This window comes from Carcharhinus amblyrhynchos, chromosome 21 (assembly GCF_965287045.1).
Source record: "Carcharhinus amblyrhynchos chromosome 21, sCarAmb.v2.hapA, whole genome shotgun sequence".
Classification (NCBI taxonomy): domain Eukaryota; kingdom Metazoa; phylum Chordata; class Chondrichthyes; order Carcharhiniformes; family Carcharhinidae; genus Carcharhinus; species Carcharhinus amblyrhynchos.
Window position 1 is genome coordinate 1,550,516 of NC_137344.1, and position 6,588 is coordinate 1,557,103.

Here is a 6,588-nt window from a genome sequence, read left to right on the forward strand (position 1 = left end):
TGTCTCTCTCTCCATCTGTGTGTGTGTGTCTCTCTCTCCATCTGTGTGTGTGTGTCTCTCTCTCCATCTGTGTGTGTGTGTCTCTCTCTCCATCTGTGTGTGTGTGTCTCTCTCTCCATCTGTGTGTGTGTCTCTCTCTCCATCTGTGTGTGTGTGTGTCTCTCTCTCCATCTGTGTGTGTGTGTGTCTCTCTCTCCATCTGTGTGTGTGTGTGTCTCTCTCTCCATCTGTGTGTGTGTGTGTCTCTCTCCATCTGTGTGTGTGTGTGTCTCTCTCTCCATCTGTGTGTGTGTGTGTCTCTCTCTCCATCTGTGTGTGTGTGTGTGTGTCTCTCTCTCCATCTGTGTGTGTGTGTGTGTGTGTCTCTCTCTCCATCTGTGTGTGTGTGTGTGTCTCTCTCTCCATCTGTGTGTGTGTGTGTGTGTGTCTCTCTCTCCATCTGTGTGTGTGTGTGTGTGTGTGTGTGTGTGTGTGTCTCGCTCTCCATCTGTGTGTGTGTGTGTCTCGCTCTCCATCTGTGTGTGTGTGTGTGTGTCTCTCTCCATCTGTGTGTGTGTGTGTGTGTGTCTCTCTCTCCATCTGTGTGTGTGTGTGTGTCTCTCTCTCCATCTGTGTGTGTGTGTGTGTGTGTGTGTGTGTCTCGCTCTCCATCTGTGTGTGTGTGTGTCTCGCTCTCCATCTGTGTGTGTGTGTGTGTGTCTCTCTCCATCTGTGTGTGTGTGTGTGTGTCTCTCTCTCCATCTGTGTGTGTGTGTGTGTGTGTGTGTCTCTCTCCATCTGTGTGTGTGTGTGTGTGTCTCTCTCTCCATCTGTGTGTGTGTGTGTGTGTGTGTCTCTCTCTCCATCTGTGTGTGTGTGTGTCTCTCTCTCTCCATCTGTGTGTGTGTGTGTGTCTCTCTCTCCATCTGTGTGTGTGTGTGTGTGTCTCTCTCTCCATCTGTGTGTGTGTGTGTGTGTCTCTCTCTCCATCTGTGTGTGTGTGTGTGTGTGTGCTCTCTCCATCTGTGTGTGTGTGTGTGTGTCTCCATCTGTGTGTGTGTGTCTCTCCATCTGTGTGTGTGTGTGTGTCTCTCTCCATCTGTGTGTGTGTGTGTGTGTCTCTCTCCATCTGTGTGTGTGTGTGTGTGTGTGTCTCTCTCCATCTGTGTGTGTGTGTGTGTGTGTGTCTCTCCATCTGTGTGTGTGTGTGTGTCTCTCTCTCCATCTGTGTGTGTGTGTGTGTGTGTCTCTCTCTCCATCTGTGTGTGTGTGTGTGTCTCTCTCTCCATCTGTGTGTGTGTGTGTGTGTGTGTGTGTGTGTGTGTGTCTCTCTCTCCATCTGTGTGTGTGTGTGTGTGTGTGTCTCTCTCTCCATCTGTGTGTGTGTGTGTGTGTCTCTCTCTCCATCTGTGTGTGTGTGTGTGTGTGTCTCTCTCCATCTGTGTGTGTGTGTGTGTGTGTGTCTCTCTCTCCATCTGTGTGTGTGTGTGTGTGTGTCTCTCTCTCCATCTGTGTGTGTGTGTGTGTGTCTCTCTCTCCATCTGTGTGTGTGTGTGTGTGTGTGGTCTCTCTCTCCATCTGTGTGTGTGTGTGTCTCTCTCTCCATCTGTGTGTGTGTGTGTCTCTCTCTCCATCTGTGTGTGTGTGTGTGTGTCTCTCTCCATCTGTGTGTGTGTGTGTGTGTGTGTGTGTCTCTCCATCTGTGTGTGTGTGTGTGTCTCTCCATCTGTGTGTGTGTGTGTGTGTGTCTCTCTCCATCTGTGTGTGTGTGTGTGTGTGTGTCTCTCTCTCCATCTGTGTGTGTGTGTGTCTCTCTCTCCATCTGTGTGTGTGTGTGTGTGTCTCTCTCTCCATCTGTGTGTGTGTGTGTGTGTGTGTCTCTCTCTCCATCTGTGTGTGTGTGTGTCTCTCTCTCCATCTGTGTGTGTGTGTGTGTGTGTCTCTCTCCATCTGTGTGTGTGTGTGTGTGTGTGTCTCTCTCCATCTGTGTGTGTGTGTCTCTCTCCATCTGTGTGTGTGTGTCTCTCTCTCCATCTGTGTGTGTGTGTGTGTGTGTCTCTCTCCATCTGTGTGTGTGTGTGTGTGTGTGTCTCTCTCCATCTGTGTGTGTGTGTCTCTCTCCATCTGTGTGTGTGTGTCTCTCTCCATCTGTGTGTGTGTGTGTGTCTCTCTCTCCATCTGTGTGTGTGTGTGTGTCTCTCTCTCCATCTGTGTGTGTGTGTGTGTGTGTCTCTCTCTCCATCTGTGTGTGTGTGTGTGTGTGTGTCTCTCTCCATCTGTGTGTGTGTGTCTCTCTCTCCATCTGTGTGTGTGTGTGCTCTCTCCATCTGTGTGTGTGTGTGTGTCTCTCTCTCCATCTGTGTGTGTGTGTGTGTGTCTCTCTCTCCATCTGTGTGTGTGTGTGTGTCTCTCTCCATCTGTGTGTGTGTGTGTGTGTGTGTCTCTCTCCATCTGTGTGTGTGTGTGTGTGTCTCTCTCTCCATCTGTGTGTGTGTGTGGGTGTCTCTCTCCATCTGTGTGTGTGTGTGTGTGTCTCTCTCTCCATCTGTGTGTGTGTGTGTGTGTCTCTCTCTCCATCTGTGTGTGTGTGTCTCTCTCCATCTGTGTGTGTGTGTGTGTCTCTCCATCTGTGTGTGTGTGTGTGTGTGTGTCTCTCTCTCCATCTGTGTGTGTGTGTGTGTGTCTCTCTCTCCATCTGTGTGTGTGTGTGTGTGTGTGTGTCTCTCTCCATCTGTGTGTGTGTGTGTGTGTCTCTCTCCATCTGTGTGTGTGTGTGTGTGTCTCTCTCTCCATCTGTGTGTGTGTGTGTGTGTCTCTCTCTCCATCTGTGTGTGTGTGTGTCTCTCTCCATCTGTGTGTGTGTGTGTGTGTGTCTCTCTCCATCTGTGTGTGTGTGTGTGTGTGTGTGTGTGTGTGTGTGTCTCTCTCTCCATCTGTGTGTGTGTGTGTCTCTCTCTCCATCTGTTTGTGTGTGTGTGTGTGTGTCTCTCTCCATGTGTGTGTGTGTGTGTGTGTGTGTGTGTCTCTCTCCATGTGTGTGTGTGTGTGTGTGTGTGTGTGTGTCTCTCTCTCCATCTGTGTGTGTGTGTGTGTCTCTCTCCATCTGTGTGTGTGTGTGTCTCTCTCCATCTGTGTGTGTGTGTGTGTCTCTCTCCATGTGTGTGTGTGTGTGTGTGTCTCTCTCCATGTGTGTGTGTGTGTGTGTGTGTGTCTCTCTCTCCATCTGTGTGTGTGTGTGTGTCTCTCTCCATCTGTGTGTGTGTGTGTCTCTCTCCATCTGTGTGTGTGTGTGTGTCTCTCTCCATCTGTGTGTGTGTGTGTGTCTCTCATCTGTTGTGTGTGTGTGTGTGTCTCTCTCCATCTGTGTGTGTGTGTGTCTCTCTCCATCTGTGTGTGTGTGTGTCTCCATCTGTGTGTGTGTGTGTGTCTCTCTCCATCTGTGTGTGTGTGTGTTGTCTCTCTCCATCTGTGTGTGTGTGTGTGTCTCTCTCCATCTGTGTGTGTGTGTGTGTTCTTTCTCTCCATCTGTGTGTGTGTGTGTGTGTGTGTGTTGTGTCTCTCTCCATCTGTGTGTGTGTGTGTGTCTCTCTCCATCTGTGTGTGTGTGTGTGTCTCTCTCCATCTGTGTGTGTGTGTGTGTCTTTCTCTCCATCTGTGTGTGTGTGTGTGTGTGTGTGTGTGTGTGTCTCTCTCCATCTGTGTGTGTGTGTGTGTCCTCTCTCCATCTGTGTGTGTGTGTGTGTGTGTGTGTGTGTGTCTCTCTCTCATCTGTGTGTGTGTGTGTGTGCTTTCTCTCCATCTGTGTGTGTGTGTGTGTGTCTCTCTCTCCATCTGTGTGTGTGTGTGTGTCTCTCTCCATCTGTGTGTGTGTGTGTGTGTCTCTCTCCATCTGTGTGTGTGTGTGTGTCTCTCTCCATCTGTGTGTGTGTGTGTGTGTCTCTCTCCATCTGTGTGTGTGTGTGTGTGTCTCTCTCCATCTGTGTGTGTGTGTGTGTGTCTCTCTCCATCTGTGTGTGTGTGTGTGTGTCTCTCTCTCCATCTGTGTGTGTGTGTGTGTGTCTCTCTCTCCATCTGTGTGTGTGTGTGTGTGTGTGTGTCTCTCTCCATCTGTGTGTGTGTGTGTGTCTCTCTCTCCATCTGTGTGTGTGTGTGTGTGTGTCTCTCTCCATCTGTGTGTGTGTGTGTGTGTCTCTCTCCATCTGTGTGTGTGTGTGTGTGTCTCTCTCTCCATCTGTGTGTGTGTGTGTGTGTCTCTCTCTCCATCTGTGTGTGTGTGTGTGTCTCTCTCTCTCTTCTGTGTGTGTGTGTGTGTGTCTCTCTCTCCATCTGTGTGTGTGTGTGTGTCTCTCTCTCCATCTGTGTGTGTGTGTGTGTGTCTCTCTCTCCATCTGTGTGTGTGTGTGTGTGTGTGTGTCTCTCTCTCTCCATCTGTGTGTGTGTGTGTTCTCTCTCTCCATCTGTGTGTGTGTGTGTCTCTCTCTCCATCTTGTGTGTGTGTGTGTGTGTGTGTCTCTCTCTCCATCTGTGTGTGTGTGTGTGTGTGTGTGTCTCTCTCTCCATCTGTGTGTTGTGTGTGTGTGTGTCTCTCTCTCCATCTGTGTGTGTGTGTGTGTGTGTCTCTCTCTCATCGTGTGTGTGTGTGTGTGTCTCTCTCTCTCCATCTGTGTGTGTGTGTGTGTCTCTCTCTCATCTGTGTGTGTGTGTGTGTGTCTCTCTCTCCATCTGTGTGTGTGTGTGTGTGTGTGTGTCTCTCTCTCCATCTGTGTGTGTGTGTGTGTGTCTCTCTCTCCATCTGTGTGTGTGTGTGTGTGTGGTCTCTCTCTCTCCATCTGTGTGTGTGTGTGTCTCTCTCTCCATCTGTGTGTGTGTGTGTGTGTCTCTCTCTCCATCTGTGTGTGTGTGTGTGTTCTCTCTCCATCTGTGTGTGTGTGTGTGTGTCTCTCTCTCCATCTGTGTGTGTGTGTGTGTGTGTGTCTCTCTCTCCATCTGTGTGTGTGTGTGTGTGTCTCTCTCTCCATCTGTGTGTGTGTGTGTGTGTCTCTCTCTCCATCTGTGTGTGTGTGTGTGTGTCTCTCTCTCCATCTGTGTGTGTGTGTGTGTGTCTCTCTCCATCTGTGTGTGTGTGTGTGTCTCTCTCTCCATCTGTGTGTGTGTGTGTGTGTCTCTCTCTCCATCTTGTGTGTGTGTGTGTGTCTCTCTCTCCATCTGTGTGTGTGTGTGTGTGTCTCTCTCTCCATCTGTGTGTGTGTGTGTGTCTCTCTCCATCTGTGTGTGTGTGTGTGTGTCTCTCTCTCCATCTGTGTGTGTGTGTGTGTCTCTCTCCATCTGTGTGTGTGTGTGTGTCTCTCTCTCCATCTGTGTGTGTGTGTGTGTGGTCTCTCTCTCCATCTGTGTGTGTGTGTTGTGTGTCTCTCTCTCCATCTGTGTGTGTGTGTGTGTGTCTCTCTCTCCATCTGTGTGTGTGTGTGGGTGTCTCTCTCTCCATCTGTGTGTGTGTGTGTGTGTTCTCTCTCCATCTGTGTGTGTGTGTGTGTGTGTCTCTCTCTCCATCTGTGTGTGTGTGTGTGTGTGTGTCTCTCTCCATCTGTGTGTGTGTGTGTGTGTGTGTCTCTCTCCATCTGTGTGTGTGTGTGTGTCTCTCTCCATCTGTGTGTGTGTGTGTGTGTCTCTCTCTCTCCATCTGTGTGTGTGTGTGTGTCTCTCTCTCCATCTGTGTGTGTGTGTGTGTGTCTCTCTCTCCATCTGTGTGTGTGTGTGTGTCTCTCTCTCCATCTGTGTGTGTGTGTGTGTGTGTCTCTCTCCATCTGTGTGTGTGTGTGTGTGTCTCTCTCTCCATCTGTGTGTGTGTGTGTGTGTGTCTCTCTCTCCATCTGTGTGTGTGTGTGCTCTCTCTCCATCTGTGTGTGTGTGTGTGTCTCTCTCCATCTGTGTGTGTGTGTGTGTGTGTCTCTCTCTCCATCTGTGTGTGTGTGTGTGTGTCTCTCTCTCCATCTGTGTGTGTGTGTGTGTGTCTCTCTCTCATCTGTGTGTGTGTGTGTGTCTCTCTCCATCTGTGTGTGTGTGTGTGTCTCTCTCTCCATCTGTGTGTGTGTGTGTGTCTCTCTCTCCATCTGTGTGGTGTGTGTGTGTCTCTCTCTCCATCTGTGTGTGTGTGTGTGTGTGTGTGTCTCTCTCTCCATCTGTGTGTGTGTGTGTGTGTCTCTCTCTCCATCTGTGTGTGTGTGTGTGTCTCTCTCTCATCTGTGTGTGTGTGTGTCTCTCTCTCCATCTGTGTGTGTGTGTGTGTCTCTCTCTCCATCTGTGTGTGTGTGTGTGTGTCTCTCTCTCCATCTGTGTGTGTGTGTGTGGTGTGTCTCTTCATCTGTGTGTGTGTGTCTCTCTCTCCATCTGTGTGTGTGTGTGTGTCTCTCTCTCCATCTGTGTGTGTGTGTGTGTGTCTCTCTCTCCATCTGTGTGTGGGGTCCATCTGTGTGTGTGTGTGTGTGTCTCTCTCCATCGTGTGTGTGTGTGTGTGTGTCTCTCTCCTCTGTGTGTGTGTGTGTGTGTGTGTCTCTCTCTCTCATCTGTGTGTGTGTGTGTGTGTCTCTCTCTCATCTGTGTGTGTGTGTG

At 50.0% G+C, this 6,588-nt stretch overlaps 1 protein-coding gene across 3 annotated transcripts in view; it reads left to right on the top strand.

The window, feature by feature from the left end:
- The window catches only part of abcc3 (ATP-binding cassette, sub-family C (CFTR/MRP), member 3), a 159,610-nt gene that overhangs the window by 107,322 nt on the left and 45,700 nt on the right, over window positions 1-6,588 (top strand). The gene's annotated exons all lie outside the window — the stretch shown is intronic.